Here is a 20,287-nt window from a genome sequence, read left to right on the forward strand (position 1 = left end):
TGGCCTTTAATTTAGCTTCAGAAGGGTGGATACCTTGAGCATCTATCCTGAATCCCCAAAAGTCAGTAGAATTGACTCCTATCTTACACTTGTTTTTTAACTTGAGACCTGCTTCCCTAAAGTGAAGCAAGACAGCCCTTAATCTCTCAGCCAAGTTTTGAGGTGATTCTCCTGCAATGAGGACATCATCAAAATATGGACAGACTCCTGGAATACCCCTCAGTGTGTTCTCCATAATACTCTGGAAAATGCCAGGGGCTACATTTACCCCAAATTGCAATCTCTTCACTTTAAAAGCTCCTCTATGAGTCACAATCATCTGAGCCTCAGCAACTGCCTCATCAACAGGCAACTGTTGATAGGCCTGTGCCAGGTCAAGCTTCGCAAAAATCTGCCCCCCCCCCCTTTAGGGAAGCCAGAATGTAACTTACTACAGGTACTGGATAAGCGCGTTGCTGTAGTGCCTTGTTTAGTGTGTACTTGTAGTCCGCACAAATACGAATTTCCCCATTAGCCTTTAAAGGCTTTACTATGGGGGTTTCCCAAGGACTAGAATCTATAGGCTCTAGAATGCCCTGCTGGAGCAATTTGTCCAGTTCAGCATCAATCTTGTTTTTAAGTGCAAACGGAACTCTCCTAGGCTTGACCCTAATGGGTGCTATGGATGGATCTAATCGTAGTGCAACTGGAGGCCCCTTGTAGGTTCCAAACTCAGAGCTAAACACATCTGCAAATTCCCTGCAGACTTCTGCAAGACTAGACATTTGCAGATGGTGCAGCCCCGTGACCTGAATTCCCAGAGCCTCAAATCAATCGAGTCCAATAAGACTTGCACGTTCACCCCCAACAACCAACACATCTAAAGGACCCTCAAAATCCTTGTATTGTACCTTAAGGGTGGCCTCCCCCTTAACACACACCTTAGAATTCTGAAAGTCTGTAAGTATCACAGTGGATGGCCTGAGTTTTACTCAAAAACCACTGCTGCTGCAAATCTCCCTGAATGTGTTGAGGGAAATTATGGAGAGAGCGGAACCAGTGTCCAATTCCATGGATAAGGGAACCCCTTCTGCGTGTTGCGCAGAAACCCACCCTATTTTGGCTGAGGACCCTGGTACCTTTCAGATGCAATTCTTCTTTAGGTTGTACCTTCTGACGACTCAGACATACCGCTGCAATGTGGCCTTGCCTTCTACAGGCCCTACAAGTGGCGAACCAGAATTGGCAGTCTGCTCTTCTGTGGCATCCTCCGCATCTGAAGTATTGTGGAGTTACTGAAGCCTTTTCTGTGCGATCTCTCTGTCTCCTTCTGGTTGAGCTTATTCACCTCATCTTCAGGAACCCCTTCCGAATCTTCTTGCACGTTCTCCTGGTGGACAGCAACAGTCTCTGGAGGGCTTCTGGTGGGCCGCATGTTTTTTACTGCTCTGTCTACTGCTTCCTCTACTGTAACTTCTCGTAGAGCATCTTGGAATGAAATGTCTTCTTTCACGAAGCTCATTTGCTGTAAGTCTTTATTTCTCAGTCCACACACAAAACGATCATGCAGTATTTCCTGTAAATCTTTAAATTCACACAGTCTAGCTGCTTGTCTCAATGCTGCGATAAAGTCCTTAGCAAATTCTCCTGCTCTCTGATCCCTTTGTTCAAATGTGTGCCTCTGTGCAGTGACAGACAGCTTGGGCTGAAAATGTTCTTTTAGAAGTTTCTTTAAGTCTGTGTATGTTACACCTTCCAGCGAAGCAGGAGCCACGAGGTTTTCAGCAATTTCAAAAGTCTCTTGGCCGCATACAAACAACAACATGGCAGCCTTTAGCCCATCTTCACAAACTTGGTTAACCCTAAAATAGTTCTCTACTCTTGCAACATATGATTCCCATCGTTCTGGATGTGTGACGTCGAATTCTGACAAGCGGCCAATTTTTGCCATTGTAATTCGTGCTGCACCACTCGCTTCTGCAGGGAAAGGGTCTCTCAGCCAAACTCACCCTCCAGTGACGCTGTATTGGCAGGATAGCTGCTGAATTTAATGCCATTTTCCCTTCCAGGACTTCTTTTAGGCAAGTCTTAAAGCTTGCTTCTAGCTTTCCTTGTTAAGAATCCCATTCTCGTCGCCAGTGTTAAGTCCTGGGAGCGATGGCGAATGAAGAATACACATGTTTCTGGAACAGCTTTTTATTGTGCTTATTTCAAACTCCAACAACAAGCAAGGCATGCAGGCCTCCTTTTATACGTCCCAATTCCCCGGACAAGATGGCAACATCACTATGCACTTTCCACGCCTTGTGCATGCACGCTCGGTCAGCGCCACTCAGTCTGGTCCCAGGCAGCTTTTGCAATTGCCTGGGAACCTTGCAATGTCCTGAGCCTGCATTTGCAGGCTCAGGACACAACACAAATGGCCTAGTGCAATATGTGACACTTAATAAATTCCTGCACAGTGTCCAAATTATGTAGTTATTGAATAAAATCCACTTCCTGCATTTGTCCAATATAAACTATCAAAAGCAACAGAAAAAAAACTCCAAGACTAAAACTAACTAAAGACACTGTGGCAAATATACAGAATAGAATGATTGATTTCTATAAGTATAAGACAGACTGCAATGCCTATATTTTTTAGACAGGATGAAAACTGTACTGTATTTTCAAGAGACAGAGGCCCAGAATTTCGGAAATTCAGCATATCAATACAAAGTTATATTCAATTTATCTTAGCCAAAAAGCTGAGAAGCAATATGAATATCAAGCTAGCTAGAACATGGGTGTTAAACTCACCGCATCATGTGATGTGTCGTGGCGTATTGTGACTTTTTTTGCATTGCCAGAGCTGGGGTAGGCGTGCCATGGACCAGCAGTTTGACACCCTGAGCTAGAATTCCTTGTCTTGCTTAAACATCTGAACTTCCTTTTCATTTATAAATAATGATGAAGTAATAATATTCCTCTGAATGTTGTGCTTTGATTCTGCAATTTTTTTATTTTAAATCAATTTTTCCCAATTTAGTACATTGGTTAAGAATGAGGTGGGTAAGTGGTTAAGATAGAGATGGGCAACTATGGCCCCATTCTGGCTCAGATATTCTGGGAATTGAAGTCCACAGGTTGTAAAGAGGCTATAGTTCCTCTCCCCTGGGTTAAGCTGTTGGAGCAGAAGCAGGTTGTAATCCATCCTCAGCAGTAAATGCTTCTAGGTCAAGGATTTTCAACCAGTGGTATGGGTACCACCTGTGGTACATTGGCACCTGGCAGATGGTACGTGACATCCTAGAAAAGTGGTAGCGGGGAAGGGGAATGAGCTGAACTGGTGGCAGCACCGCATAAGCCTGAGCGAGAGATGGCTGGCGCTGCAGGGCTGTCAGAGCTCAGCGCTGATCCTAGCACAGTGATGGCAAACCTTTTAGAGACCGAGTGCCCAAACTGCGACCTAAAACCCATTTATGCATCGTTGGGGGCCGGGTGGGTGGGGCCCGTTCGGTGGGCGTAACTGCGGTGGTAACAACAGACTGGGTGGGACTAAAAAATTCAATCAATCAATTCTAACTTTGCAAGATCTCCCCCCCTCCCCAGAAGTTGAAATTGACTGATTGAACCTTTTTTTTTTTTTTGCACACAGCAGAGGCCTAAAGCGAAAAGGTTTTATAAAACCCAGCTGAAGGCTTAGGACTGGAGTGATGGTGCGCGTGCCCACAGAGAGGGCTCTGAGTGCCATCTCTGGCATCCATGCCATAGGTTTGCCACCACTGTCCTAGCGCTTCTGCTGAGCCCAGAAGAAGCACCAATCAGTTGGAATGTTGCAGCATCTCCAGGGTCTTATGATTTACATTCAGATGCTTGGCAACTGATTCATATTTATGACGGTCACAGTGTCCCAGGGTCATGTGAAGTGACCAAAACCTGCTGCAGCCATCCAGCAGATGGGGGGAATAAAAACCAAACACCCCCCACCCCACCCCCGCTGCCAATCCTCAACAGAAATGCTCACAACAATGAAAACCTTGGACAGGAGGAAGAGCGCCGCCAGGCGGGCAGGCAGGCGCCTTACTCAGCTGTGGCTTGGGAGGCACTTTTTTCAGTGCCATTGTAACTTTGAACAGTCACTAAGCGAACTGTTGTAAGTCGAGGACTACCTGTACTTCATCAGTTTTTTCGTTGGTTTTTTTTTTTGGTCATCAAGTTTTTGATACCTTGCTAGGTGACTGGCAGTACTTGGACATTGCCATACCCTAAAAGCGGTACAATGGGTGAAAAGGTTGAAAAGCCCTGTTCTAGGTGATAGGGGTTAGTCATTATCTCCCAGATCATCCAAGCTCATAGGATTGTTGTTGTAGGGAAAAATAGGAAAAAATCCCTATTTATGCCACTATGAGCTCCCAAATGACAAGTAGAATATAAACTTTATGTAGAAAAAGGCTGGTCTAACTTTTAAAAAAAATCCTCTAGAATTTCAAAAAGTAAGAATTTCTGAAGCAAATGAAAGGACTGTAGATTATAAGTGTACTACATTCTGAGTTAATGACCAATTCACAAAGAGAACGTCAATTTTGCTTCAGTCTCATATCTATCTCTCACGGTTTGTACATCTGCCAACAAGAGGGTGCGGTGAACATATCTACTATAAAAGTAACAGAAGATTCTCTGAATACCTTAAAAAGATAAAAGAGGGGAGAAGAGAGCACCAGATTATCTGGAGAAAGAAAAAAAGAGCCTTCACATAAAACAGCATTTTATTCCCTAATTTAATATGCAGCACTGTGAGTTTTAAAAAGCAGACAAGAAATATTGATCCAGAGTTCAATCCTGCATGTTCATGGATTGTTCGGATCCACATATTAAACCATAGAGTCTTTCCCTATTTGCACTTGATCATGAGACAAAAAATAAATAAAAATAGCCCTGGCTATGAGAGGTCTTTGGTGCGCTCTGAGCTTGACTGTTTTCTTGCAGATATTTCATACCCAAACAAGGAAACATCATCAGTGCTAATAAGGAGTGGGGTTTGCTCTGTTTATATTGTAGTAACGTGCCCTATCAGTCTTGGTGGGGTGTCAAACTCGATCACATCACGTGATATATCGTGAGGTATCACTACATTTTTTGCCTTTGCAGAGCCAGGGCGGGCATGGCCTGTGCGTGATGCATCCGGTCCATGGGCTGCCAGTTTGACACCGCTGTCTTAGAGGTTCTTTGGTTGGGCTGTTTGCTTGTTTGGCAATTCCTTGATTGGAGTTTACTTGATTGTTAGTCCAGTCTTAATCTTGGAGTTAATCTATGCTCATCTGGGTCCTGATTACTGCTGTGGGATGTGTTGGACTTTTTGTTTGCTCTTTGACTTGTCGATTGTCTCTTTTGCATCGTATGTAGATATTTTTTATATCTATGTCTCTATTTATATCTATGTCTCTATTAATTTGTCAGAGTGCCAGGCTTCTAGAAATTCCCTAGCATTTTTAGATTTGGCCTGGTTTAGGATCGTCATAATTTCCCAGTTGAAACTATGGTTAAATCTGTCTACATGTTGTGATATTAAAGAATTTTCATCATGTTCGCTGACTGCTAGTTGATGTTTGTGGATGTGTTCTGTCAGTCTTCTGCATGTTTGTTCTGCATGTTAGTATGTATGTTGTAGATGACTCCTGTTTTTTCTTCTGGAGTTGTTGGGTCTTTTGTTCTGCTTAGGATGTTTTGAAGGGCTTTAGTTGGTTTGTGTGCTATGCTGATTCCATGTGGTTGTTATAGTCTGTTGGTAGTTTCTGAGATATTCTTGATGTATGGTAGTGTAATTCTTTTCATTGACTATTTGTATATGATTTTTATATTCTAACATATCTCTTTGTCCTTCCATCCCCACCTCCCATGTTCCTAGGACATTTACCTTCATCCCATCTCCAGGACATAAGTGAAACAGGCTTATGTCATCCAGAGCTGGCCTGTTATTAAAGGAGTCTTGTCACCTTTTCTGATTGCTGAAGCTGCAATAGAAGCAGGATAAAGTCAGAAAAGAGGATAGTCAATTTCATGCAAGTAATGTTTTCTGCCAAGAATGATTGATTACCAATTCAATTTAGCAATGAGGAAAGGCCTCAAATGTGGTTTGCTTATTGTAATTTAATGTATTGTGTAAATGCACACCCATTAATATCTACACCTAGGTAGTTGAATATAACCTTTCAGTCTTAGCATCTTATTTAAATAGATAGATTATACTTTATAATTTTATTACATTATACATTACAATATATGAGTGGCACTGGTTGCCAGTTTGCTTCCAGTCTAATTCAATGTGTTGGTTCTTATCTTTAAAGCCCTTCATGGCATTTGTCTAAGTTATTTTAGGAACCACTTCATGCCAATGGGCTTTTACTGTCCCATCTGCACTGGTAGAAGGGGCATAGTGCAGACGCTGTCAGGCAAGGAATTTTGGCTGGTAGGGTCTAGGAAAAGAACCTTTTCTACAATGGCTCCTATCCTCTGGAACATCATGTTTTCCCCCACCCCTGGAATCCTCATACCTTTTTGGCCCTCTGAAAAGGGCCTTTGCTGATTGTCCTGGATCCTGATGGGGGCATGTCATTCTGGAGATGGACTAAGTTAAGACTCCACCTTCTCCCATGTGCATTTTGCTCACTTGTTTGCCATCTTGGTCAACTTTAGTGTTAATATTTATTATTTATATGTTTTATCTTGTTTTTATTGGTTGCAAAATGCCTAGAATCAACTTTAGGTGAGATGAACAGCATGTAAATTTAATACATAAATAAAATAATAAATAAATAGCAGAGGTGACTCATTATTTTTCCCTAATAACTGTATGTCATTTGTTTGTATAAATTGGGTTCAGCATCTATATTGTAATTCATTAAGCCCATTTATGGAAGAAAAACTCCCCACTATGAATGGCAGTTTAATAGATAGGGTTATATTCCAATCCAAACTAATTCTTTCAACCATGTCATCTATACTCGTCCTCCCATTAAAGTCTTTCTTGAACTACCCTAAACAAGAGGAAGCAATAGTTCCTCCCACGCCATAAGTGTCAAAGGGAACAAATCTCCACAATTACCTTTACTACACATTTATGATTATCCTCTCTAGAAAACAAATCACACTGAAGTTCCAAATGTTGTCTTTGGCATATTGCTGTAATTGTCCTAAAGAACATTAATCAACTTCCCAACTGTGAAGCGATATCAACAATGTAATACTTAAATCAACCCTTCACTTATAATGAAATGTCAGCTTAAGATAAGTAGAAAAGCAATGTCATTATTAAATAGCAAGTAAATTATAACAGTGCAAAACTGCTATAATCTGGCCATAATGTAGCCCTCCACTGTTTTTTTATTTCTGCATGGGGGAGGGGAGAGAGAGTGAATGAACAATGGCAATGAAAGATGCACTTATCACCTGGTGTGACAGGCACCTGACAAGTGCACAGGGTTCAGCTTTCCAATCATTTGGATAATAGACTGAGATAAGACTCCACTATCTCCTCATGTGCATCTTGCTCCCTTCCTTGTCATCACTGTTAGCTTTTAGGTCAATTTTGTGTTAATATTTATTATTTAACAGAATAACAGAATAAGAGAGTTGGAAGGGATTTTGGAGGTCTTCTAGTCCAATCCGTTGTTTAAGCAGGAGACCTTATATCATTTCAGACAAATGGCTGCCCAATCTCTTCTTAAAAATTTATAGTGATAGAGCACCCATAACTTCTGTTAGTAACTTATAACTTCATCATTTTAATGTTTTATCTTGTTGCTTTTATTGGTTCCAGCCTCATAGAGTCATCTCTAAATGAGGTGGGTGACATATAAGTTTAATAAATAAAAGATTATGAAGAGACAATAGAGAGTAAACTACAATTATATGCTTTTCCTCCTAAGTTCAAGTCATTGTCCTAGAAAAAAATATTTTAAAGAGAATAGGAACAAAAACAAATATTAAATTGGATCTGAAAATTATTGTCCCTGGTCCTACTTACAGTACTATAAATTCCCACAGTAAATCTTGTGGCACAAGAGTGAGTTTTCTGCAATGAAACCATAGTGAAATCAATCGTGAGAAGGGTGTTGCTCTCAAGTACATGTAATTGGTTCAAACTCAAAAATAATTGACTAGAATTATATAATACTATATGCTCCTATGTGCATTGACTTCTCTTATTTTAAAATGCAAGAAGAGTTAGATCACCAGCTTATCTAGCCCTGGTTTGTAAAAATATTCAGCAAAAGACAAATGATCCAAATAGTCATTGCCTCCTCCTTCCTTTTTATATGTAACCCCTGAACAAAAGTTATAACCGTACGTATAGTTAGTAATGCTGTACAATATGGGGGCAACCACCAATTCCAGTTGGTGCTCAGGAGATTTTGAAACCAAGCTATTGGTTATAGTTAACTAGAAATGATGGCCTTAGCCTCCCTATCATGCAAGAGGTGTGTGCAGGATGGAAGAGATGGAAAATGGCACTGCACATATCTCTGTTAATTGGCTAGTTGCTATATACAACCAGTGTCAGTGGGTGGCCCCAAGTTGTAACAAAGTAAGAAAGAGAGGGAAAAATTATCTGGTTACATTTTCAAAATATGCATGACTTTATAAATCTATCATGTATAAAGATACAAAAAAAATCATACTTCCTTTATAAAGTACTAGGAATTGAACTGACTGTGACTGATCGGGAAAAAGGCACTGGGCTCACAATGGCAGTTTGGTGACAATGTGAACCCAATGTGCAGCTGCCACAAAAAAATGCCAGTCTTAGAATCATTTCTAGATTTTTTTGTACAGCAAGTACAAGAAATATGAACATAGTTTATAATATAAATATAGCTTGCATCTAATGCACAGCAGTTTATATAATTCTTTTGTAATATCATTATAATTTTCCTACAATAAATGTGCTTATCTGAGACTTCATGTCCTAGGAAATATATTCTAGTTTTTCTGCATTGCCTGCTGAAAGTAATTGAGCAGTTACTTCCAACAGTTGCTTACTTCCATTAAGTGACAGACACATTTTATTTTGATTTTTATAAACCCTATCCTTGGCAGTTTAGCCTTTTCCCATTCCAGTCACTGCTGAGCTGCTAACCCTTTGCTCCAGTATTAGACACATGTAATACAGCACCAGAATCAGGTTGCATCTCTGATAGATCACTTGACTAAAATCATGAACTAACTGACAAAACAGAAGGGGTAGGTCCAGCAGACATCATCTGACTGAACTGCTTCCTGTGACTGTGTTGCTCTGCTCCTTGAGTTCCTTACCTTGTTTGCTCAGAGAGTTTTAAGGCTACTAGTTTATGTGAGTTAAGGGAAATCACTCATAAATCATTTCTTGATAGGATATGGATTCTTGACCAGGGCATTTACCGTATATGCCGCCGTATTAGGCGACCCGGCGTATAAGACGACCCCCGTCTTTATAGCCGGGCCGCATTCCTAGAATGTCGTCTCATACGCCGGAAACTACCAGTATTTCCGGCGTATAAGACGATTCGGCGTATAAGACGACCCCCGTCTTTGGCGCCGATTTCAGCGCTCGCGGATGTCGTCTTATACGCCGGCATTTACGGTATGTATATACAGTTCCTGTTCTGGAAAAGAACATCATGTTCTAGGTAATTACATTAATTTCATAACCAGACTGAGAGCTGCCTTCAATGGTCAGGCCAGATGGGTAATAGTTATTGTCAAATGACAAGCTCAGAGCATGAATATATAGCTAACAAACTCTTTGCTGAAGATGTTGACTAGAACAAGATGTTTTTCACTGAGTTATTTAAATAGGGACTTATTAACTAAACCAGTAGACCAGCAAAGTGCTGTGGACTAGAAGGCATTTAACAAAGTAGACCATAACTTATGTCTTAGTAAGCTAGAAAAAAGTGGGATAAATAGCATCACCACCAGATGGATTTGTAACTGGCTGACAAACCATATTCAGTGAGTTGTCCTTAATGATAATACATCTATATGGAGGGAAATAAGCAGTAGGGTACCACAAGATTCCATTTTAGGCCCAGTACTCTTCAATATCTTCATAAATGACTTAGATGAGGGAATTGAAGGGGAACTCATCAGATTTGCATTTGGCAGGAATAGCCAACACCCTCTAATGATAGACTTAAGATCTAGACTTGAAAATTGGGCCCTATCTAACAAAATGAAATTCAACATAGAGAAATGTAAAGTCTTACACTTAGGCAAGAAAAACCAAAAGTACACATACAGATTAGGTGAAACCTGGCTTAATAGCAAGAACTGTGAGAGGGATCTTGGAGTCCTAGTGGACAATCAATTAAATATGAGCCAGCAATATGCGGCAGCAGCCAAAAAAGCCAAGGCAATCCTAAGATGCATTAACAGATGGATTCAATTAAGGTTATGTGAGGTACTAGTACTGCTCTAAAAAGCCCTGGTAAGGCTACACTTAGAATACTGCATCCATTTTTGGTCACTACACAACATTATAAAAAAGATGTTGAGACTTTAGAAAGAATGAGAGAAGAGCAACAAAGATAATTAGGGCCTGGGGGCTGAAACATACAAAGAACAGTTACAAGAACTGGGCATGGCTAGTCTAGTGAAGAGAAGGACCACTACTGATATGATAGCAGTGTTCCAATATTTGAGGGGCTGTCACAGAAAAGAGGGGGACAACCTATTTTCCAAAGCACCCAAAGGTCAGACAAAAAATAATGAATGGAAACTGAACAAGGAGAGATTTAACCTAGAAATAAGAAGAAATTTTCTAACAGTGAGAACAATCAACCAATGGAACAGCTTTCATTCAGTAACTGTGGGTGCTTCAAGAAGAGACTGGATAGCCACTTGTCAGAAATGGTATAAGGTCTCTTGCTTGAGCAGGGGGTTGGATTAATGACCTACAAAGTCCCTTCCAACTCTGTTATTATTCTATCATATAACTAATGTATATAACTAATGTATGTAGGCACTCCAGGTGCCTCAGAATCTACCACTGAGTGATAGAGATGAAAGACCACAAAAATGAGATACATTATAGGTGACATTGTTACTTTCTTTCACTACCATTGATTTACCTTCAAGCTCTGGCAGATTCTAGAGCTAAGGCAATTTTAAAAACTATGCAATTACACAAAAAAATCTACCTTTCAATTAGAACAATGCACCCACTGATAAGCGTAGAAACTATTGATGGCAAGCTTTTGTGCTCTGGGCCAATTTCTGAATGTACAGTTCCTCTTCATGTTATTTTTGATCAAGAAACTTACAACTATATTCAACAAGTTTGAGGATACAAAAATGATCTATAGTTTAATTACTGTTGCTTTAGTCTTTACAAAATTAATGCTTTAGATTCTTATTTGGTTGTGTCCTTAGATGTGTCCCCTCCTCAAAATCCAGCTACCCATACTTAACGTGGCTCAAAACTTTGAACAGTGACTTTTGTCTTTTTATTTTAGACAGTTACCTACAATGGTGTTTTTAAAAAGGACATCTTGGTTATTAAACATGCTTTTCAGCACTGGTGCCACCTCTTGAAAAGAGTCTCACCCTTCATCCACATCCAAACTGGTCACAGTAAACTGGAATTTGTAATGACTTCATAGGAATGCACACACGAGATCACAATTTCCCCTTTTTTTACATTATCTACATTCCAGCTCACAAGGAAGGTTATACCCTTTCATGTAAGGCTGAATATTATGTTCTCTATGACCTGGATTTTGTTCTTGTCTTGCAATTCATCAATTTTTTTGGGGGGGGGGGCGCTAACCAAATGTCACTACCTAATGTGCATGCAATAATAACAGGATTCCTATGTACAGGCTCAGATCATGACCTTCAGAGAAAATTCCCAATTCATTATCCCCCTTTTTCTGGGAACAATGGAGTTTGGACCGATTCCTTCCCTAAGTGGGGATTATTGAAGCTCTGCCACAACAGAAAACCCAATGGCCATTTTAGGGCCTACTCCTTAGAGACCTCTGATAGTTTCATATCTGACAGGTGTAAATATCTTTATCTTTTCCTGTTGCAACTGTTACCATGTTGTCAAACCAACAAGTCTGCTGCACGTCTTCCTTTCCTTGAAAGGGCCTTGGGACATTGTTTCCTTGCACCTACCACCTATCAAGGGTCTGGATGGTGTTCATTGACCTTATCTCTACACATGGCTCATTTCCTGTGTAGTGGGGCTCCTTCTGGACGAGATTGGTTGTTCATCAAGCACAATTTCTGCCATTAAAGCATACCCAGTCATCTTATTCTGAATAAAGGCATACAGTTCAGATTCTAGTTTCTTCAATTTTCAAATGTTATATTTCACCTTTCCTCATCATATCTCTCACAATCCAGTGATAAAATAGACATGACATTTGTTATAGGAAACAATATTTTTTGTTATATAAATCAAACAACTGACTTGAACTATTGCTCATGATCCAAACTGCATATAGTAGCTCTGCTAATTCTTCTATATGCACATGCGCTTTTTAAGAAATCTTATCATAGCCATTCACACCTGTTGCCAAATTCTCCTTAATCCTCCCCAAACAGAACTTCCTGTAGATCAAATGTATTTGTTTGTTCCTGTATCAGCTTGTATCAGCCCAGTTGGTCTTGTGTGCAACATGCAGCTGCTGTTGTAAGTAAAACTCACTGAGATTGAGAAAGGGAGGGAGCATGCCAAACTTCATTAAAAAAAGAGCACACAGATTTTTCAGTGTCAGACTTATCTAAAGAAAGGGCAGTCTGGGAAAGATGTACAGACACCTCACAGTAACCTTGCTTTAATGAATTCATTCATAAATGAGGATAGGAGTTTGTTTATTCAGTTTCCAGGACTTTGAATTCTTATCTATTGTTTTTTTTTTTTTTTTTTACATTAAACCTCATTAAACTAACTTTTTCAGAATCTTGCTTCCTGTGATATTCTGCTAGAGGCTTCAAAAAGGCAATGAGCATCCACCTATTTTCCAACATTCCCTTTTAATTCTTGAACAGCCTCCCACTTGTCCTGCATACTCCTCTGTCCCATCCTGAGTCTCAGGAAAAGAAGAATTCAGGATGGATTCTATGGGACAAATTAGAACACCTATCAATTGAAGAGGCTGAAAATAATGGGTAGCTGAAAATATTCACAGCTTCTTTGCCAATTCTTTTTGCAATAGCCATATATGCTCAATCCTCTTTCCAGTCCTCCCAAGCTGGCTTAGCCAACTCAGATTCTGAGTGGGATTAGAGCAGGTTTGAACTAGAGCAGAGTGGTAGTGGATTGGCTACAAAGGATTTGATCTATTCCAGATTGCTGTTGCAGGATAGACTTCTGGGTGAGTTGTGTATGAAAAAGAGTGAACAGATATCTGAAAATTATATATATATTTTTTGTGCCAATGTCTGTCCCTCAGGTTGCAACAGAGTTTCCAATCTATTTTCACTGGATTCTGGATCAACAAATGAGAGGGAAGAAAACCACCAAGTTCCTCTAGGCATGGCAGAAGAAAAATCTTGAAGGGGACAATATGGTGTGCAAGTTAGTTCTTATACAATCAAAATTAAAGTTCTTGATACTAAATCAGACTATTCCATTCAAAACAAAGAATCAATTGAAATTATATCTCCTGGCCAGGAGGATAAAAGGATAATTGCTTCTCAACCTTTACAGTGTATCAGTACTTCTTACACTGTTTGACTTAATTAGCCATTTCCCTGGTCTTGTATAATTTCATTACTCCACACTAACAAAAGATCAAATTGTGTTGTTTTATACAAACATCTTGGCACCTGCAGACTCAAACTGAATCCTCAGCTCAAACAAACAATTAAAAATTGATCCATTAACTCCCAGGATATGCCCAAATTAGGTCCTTGGTATAATTACTCCTAGTTTAAGAACATCTGCTTTACAGAGTAGGCAGGAGACAGAAGTGCAAGAAATGCTGATCTGAGTATTCAGTCCTGTGAAACACATTATTTTAACATTTTGTGTTACCAACTGAGAGAAGCCTGATATCTAGAATATTAATAAAACAAGATTTGACTTTTAAAGAAACCACGTTGGTTTCTTTTCAGCAACAAGAACGTGAGAGTTAGAAATTTATTTTGGTTATTGAGTCTAACCCTGTCCTTAATCCAAATTAAACCATCCCAGACAGATAGATTTTGGATTCTACTTGAACACCTACCATTCTGAATAATTAGTTCTACAGTCAAATTGCTGTAAATGTAATATTCAAGTGAATCACCCCCTTCATGTAATTTACTGTATATCTGCTTTTCTATGCTTTGTTCTCTGAAACATTAGAGAACAGGTCTTGATCTTCTATGTGCCATTTTTTTTTAGATATTTGAAAAATGCTGTCTCCCCCTTAATAATTTCTTGTCAAGGCTAAGCATACCCAGAAAGTTCAGTCTCTGTAGGTCTTTTTTTTACCCTTCTTTGAACTTGTTCCAGTTTCTCTTATTCCTTGTTGTGCTCACCCAATTTAGTTTAATCTACATATTTGGCATGTTCTTTCTCTACCTCTTCATTCAAATCACTAATAACAACACTGACTAGCTCAGAGCTCAGGAATGAACCCTATGACACCCCACTCAATTATCTCCCTCCACTTTGATACACATTTTTTAGTTTGATTTTTGAGTCAGTATTCATTTTACTTTGGTGGCATTCAGTCCACTTTTCTGATTTAATAATCAGAATGTCTTGCAGTATATTATCTAGTGCTTTGCTTAAATTAAGATATATTACTTCTAAACCTTATCTACTAAGGAAGTTGCCCCATAAAAGAATGTTGAAAGGTTGTTCTGCCAAGACTTGCTTTTGTCAAAGTGACTCTGACTTCTGATAATTGTGTTTTCAAGATGCTCACACAGTTATCTACTCCCAGATTTTCCCAGACATTGATGTCAGACTGATTGAATTGTACCCAACCAGACTTATCAGCTAATTCCTCCACTAGCTTAGCATCCAATTCATCCATCCCTAGAAATTTAAAATTCACAAATCAATAAATATTCCCCGCTGTTATTTCTATTAATCTCTGCTTCAATTATGGATCTTTATTCTTTACTTTGTTGCTTTCATTGAGCAGCTGTGTATATACAGTATGTTAAGTGTGTGTGTGTGTGTGTGTGTGTGTGTGTGTGTGTGTGTATGTATGTATAAAATATTTGGTTATATTTAAATATGCTTATTGTTTTATCATCCTTCCCAATTCAGCTCATTCTGAACTTTAGCTTTCCCGACACACTATTGTTTCAAGGTATCTGTCTACATTGTATTTTGATATATGTGCTTTTCCTCTTTCATTACATGCCTCTTTTTTATTGAAAAGTTTTATAAAAGTTACAATATACACCCCAAAACCCACCCACCCTAAAAAAACCCTCTCCCTCCCCCACTTCCCAGAGCTGAGTACAGGGTAACAAATATAATAAACATAATCTAACTAACATTAACCAACTATATAAATAACCAAGTCCATAATGCGCTTTAACTCCCCTTTAACATAAAAATAAACAAATTAAAAATAAACATAATAATATAAACAAGTTAATATCCTAATTCTTGAACAATACAATATTCAAATTGTTAAACAATACTAATACTAAAAATAATAATAAAACTAATAAAAATTTCACTATGATAAACTATTATTAATAATAATACTCTAAAATTTACTCATAAAGTAAATGGAACTTTTTAGTCCCATATTTATTCTGAATATAATCTATCCATCTTCTCCAAACCGAAATGTATCTTTCTTGTGAATGATCCTTCAAATAAGCAGAAATCTTAGCCATTTCTGCTAAATTTGACACTTTAAGCATCCATTCTTCTATAGTAGGCAAACAATCCTTCTTCCAATATTGCCCTATCAATAACCTTGCAGCTGTTATCAAATTTAACATCAAATTAATTTCTTTAACATCACAATCTACAATTACACCCAATAAAAATAATTGTGGAGTAAACTTTATCTTTCTTCTAAAAATCTTTTGAATGTTCCACCAAATCTTAATCCAGAAAGCTTTTATATTTCTGCAAGTCCACCAGATATGAAAATAAGTAGCATCCAAACCACCACATCTCCAACATTTAGGCTGTAAATTAAGATACATACAAGACAACTTTTTAGGATCCAGATGCCATCTATAAAACATTTTATAAAAATTTTCTGTTAAATTTTGGGCCTGGGTAAATTTTACATTTCTAACCCAAATTACCTCCCATATATCCAATGGAATCGGTTCCTGAATATTTTGGGCCCATTTTACCATACAATCTTTAACTAAATCCATTTCCGGATCCAATTCTATTAAAGCATTATAAATTCTCTTTATATGTGCTCGGTTTTGATCTTTAATCTGTTTTACCAAATTCTCATCCATTGAAGTAATACCAACCTTTTGATCTAACTTCCACCTAGCCAACAATTGATTATACTGAAACCAAGATTGTACAATATTTTCTTGCTTTAACTCAACTAATGGTTTTAATTGCCAATCATTCCCTACCAATTTAAGTAATTCCTTATAAGAAATCCTATCCAAATTCACATCCATAGATACCCCCTCTATCGCGTGTCCAGGAATCCCCCAGATTGGTATTTTGTAATTTAACTTATAATAATACTTCTTCCAGACACGCAATAAAGCACTTCTTAAAATATGAGATTTAAAAGCTTGGTCAACTTTTTTGTTATAAATTAGGTATGCATGCCACCCATATAATAAATCCCATCCCTCAAGATAAAGTATACCTTTATTTGTTAAATTAAGCCAATCACTAACCAGTGTTAAAACCACTGCATCATAGTATAATTTCAAATTAGGTGCCTTAAGTCCTCCTCTTTCCCGTACATCTTGTAAGATCTTAAGTTTAATTCTTGGTTTTTTCCCTGCCCAAATAAATTTATTACATGCCTTTTATTTTCATATATTCAATAAGCTTTTTATCAAGCCATTGTCTTTCTCTGCTGCCCTCCTGGTTGTTGTTTTTGGAACTCTGTTTTTTAATATTTTTCATTGATTTGACTATTTTTCCCATTTTCTTCTCTGCTATGGACTTTTACTTATTTTGACCACAAACCAGTGCTTTTTTTGTTATAGAACTCACCGGAACGGAGTTCCGACACTTTTTTTTTTTTTTGACAGATTTTCCAAGTTTTAAAAGTAACTTTTGAAAATTTGATGTTTGATCCACATGGACTTGAATCGCCCTATCGAGCGTAGCAGGTCAGCAGCAAAATCATTAAAATGGTGCATGCGGGCTGCGTGTGTGTCAAGTCCAATGCATGCGTACTTCATCTGGCTGCTCAGCTTGGGGCACTACTCGGCTTGTGATTGGTCATGTGGTCGTGCGCTGAGTGCTTACTGTGGGTGACAACCGTTATGTTTTGTTACACAACTGACGTGTGTGGGTGTGTCTACAGTGACTGAATATGTATGAAAGGTAAATAAAAGATTAACAAGATGTGAGTTCCGGCACCTTTTTTCTTACAAAAAAAAAAGCACTGCCACAAACTATTACTTTTTTTTTCTCTCCTTAAAAATGTCCAATATATATTCAACTACATTCAGGTTTACTTTCATTTACAATCAAGATGTCCAGCATTTCTAGTAATCCTTGACTTACAACAGTTCATATAGTGACTGTTCGAAGTTACAATGGCACTGAAAAAGTGACTTCAGACTGTTTTTCACACTTACAACCATTGCAGCATCTCTGTGATCAAGTGATCAAAATTCAGATACTGGGTAACTGACTCATATTTATGATGGTTGCAGTGTCCCAGGTCCTGTGATCAACTGTTGCAGCATGCCCATGGTCTGTGATCAGTATACAGACACTTGGCAATTGGTATGCATTTATTATAGTTGAATTGTCCCAGGGTCATGAGATGATTTTTTGCACCCTTCTGACAAGCAAAGTCAATGGGAAAGAAAAATTCACTTTACAACTATGTTATTAACTTTGCAACTGAAGTTGTGGCAACAAAGATCATAAAATGGGGAAGTTCACTTAACAAATGTCTTGCTTAGCAACAGAAATTTTGGGCTCAATTTTGGTCAGGACTACCTGTACTTAATTAATATTCTACAGTATTCCTACTTTTGAGTTTCCATAAAAAACCTAACTTTTTGGATAGGAGAAAATTATCAACAAAACAAATTAAGGATTTATTCAAAGGCCATGGTTGGTAGCATTCATCATTCAACAGAAGTTAGCATTTTAAAAACTGCTATAATAAATGCTAGTGAACCTAGAGGTTTTATTTTTAATCTGTGAATTAGGCTTGTAACTTGTTTTATCATTTCTATTTGCTTCAGTTCATTGGATTGCTTCTTGAAAACAGCTGAGTCATCTATTCAACCTAATTAGCATATAAAGAACCTGTAAAAGGGGAGACAAAATGACAAAGAAAAATAGAAAAGAAAAAATAAGAATTTGGTAGAGAAAAAGAAAATAAATACATAAAGAAATATCTTCTTCATTATAAATATAAAGAGTAGTATAGTAATTTATCACCTTATCCTAAAATAAAGCAAATGATCTCTTCTTCCCATCTATAAACAAATCTTTCAGGCATTGTTATTTCAGGATCAGCAAATATCTATTAAGGGTTACATAGCAACATAAAACTATTTTAACCAACTTTATATTCCTTTTTACTTCTAACAACTTTAATCTTTAGTCCCTTCAAATAATGTCCTGCAACTTGATTTCTGTTTGTGGTTTCTTTGTTCCTTCTTACAAAATTCTTCAAAGTTTTAACAAGCCTTTTTTTTCTAAATCTAATATAAGAAAATTATTGGTTATTAGTATATCCCTTTTAATTATTAAGTCATCAGCTGGTTTCTTTTCATGTCTAGTGTAGCATCTTTTTTAATATGATTCTTATAGCCTGTCATTTTTAAATCAACTTTCAGATCAGTCTCAATATAAAACTTGTTTCTCTTCCTTAATGTGTTTTGAATACAGTCTACCTTTAGAGGCAACCACTCTTAGAATTAACTTCTGGGTCCATTGTTCAAATATCCCTCAGTATGTCCAATGTTAAAATATTTTAGTTCATTCTATATTTGGAAGCTGAGTTTGAGTGTTCTCTTTTACTTGTAATTTTTAGTTCCTTCTGGTTCTAATGTCCAACCTTCAAAGTCTTATCCTATCCGGCTATTTTTTTCAAAAAAGAATTCAAAATGAAAGCGTTTTCCCATAGAAAAGATTCTTATAATTATTTCAAAGTCTTTTCAAATCTATCTGGGCCCTCAACCCAATTGTAACTTTCTAAAATCAAAGTTTTACTCACCGTTTTGCTGTTTATTACAAAAAAAGGGCTTAAACCTGTATTTAAAATTTCTTTTGCTAAGGATTGAAGGAAACTCAACCAGTACTTTCCAATCTTTGGACTGTCAATCCACAGATTCTTAATAGCTAAAAAAAGTAGTAAATAAGCAATTTCCAAAAATGTTTAGAAAAGAATGCAACCCAGTGTCCTTGAAGATACCAACTGTGGTTTGAGCAAGATGGCTATTCCATCATCTCCCAGAGCTCTAAATCAACCATCGAAGTCTTGTGGTCTCTTCCCAAGGAGCAACTCTGTGGGCAATCTCAAGTTCTCTCCTTATCCATAGGAATTACAAAGAACCACTCTACTTGCCAACCGTTAATTCTGCTTAGTTATCAGCTCTGCCTTTAAAAAAGCCATCTTCAGTTCATCATATCTTCCCCCAAATGATCTTTTGATTAGACAAAAGACAATATCTACTTTTATTGCTGATTGGAACCTTTTATGGATTTTTGTGTTAAACAGAAAAAAAATGAAGTTTTATGATCTCTAGTTTTGATGATTATGTAGAACAGATTATAAAAAGAAGTGAATCACGATGTAACTTTGTGATAAATCTACAGTTATAACATCTGTAAAATAAATCCTTTAAGATAAATAACTCTTCCAATAAATTAAATGAACTGACACCAATTTTGTCACAAGATTCTTAAACTTGATGTGCAAGTACAATATACTACGTTTCAAGGTTAGGGTTTAAATATTCTTGGTTGCTGTCCATTCTGACATGTGTGCTTACAATGCAGCATATACATTGGATTTATGAAACATCTTAAGTTATTTTAATTCTTCACTGTAGGTTTTGGGGGAATGTCCCATGTTGTAAGAAATTGTCAAAGACCTCCATTATGCTTCTTAATAAAAATAAAAGTTATAGGGGAAACACATAATATAGTTTTTATCAATGCAAAAATAAAAGTTATAGGGGAAACACATAATAT

General features: G+C 37.6%; 1 protein-coding gene across 1 annotated transcript in view; it reads right to left on the reverse strand.

Annotated features, from left to right (window-relative positions):
- FAM117A (family with sequence similarity 117 member A) overlaps positions 1-20,287 on the reverse strand; it is a 64,092-nt gene that overhangs the window by 42,235 nt on the left and 1,570 nt on the right. The gene's annotated exons all lie outside the window — the stretch shown is intronic.

Source organism: Crotalus tigris, unplaced genomic scaffold, assembly GCF_016545835.1.
Source record: "Crotalus tigris isolate CLP2741 ecotype Arizona unplaced genomic scaffold, ASM1654583v1 scf7180000024472.5447098, whole genome shotgun sequence".
NCBI classification, from domain to species: domain Eukaryota; kingdom Metazoa; phylum Chordata; class Lepidosauria; order Squamata; family Viperidae; genus Crotalus; species Crotalus tigris.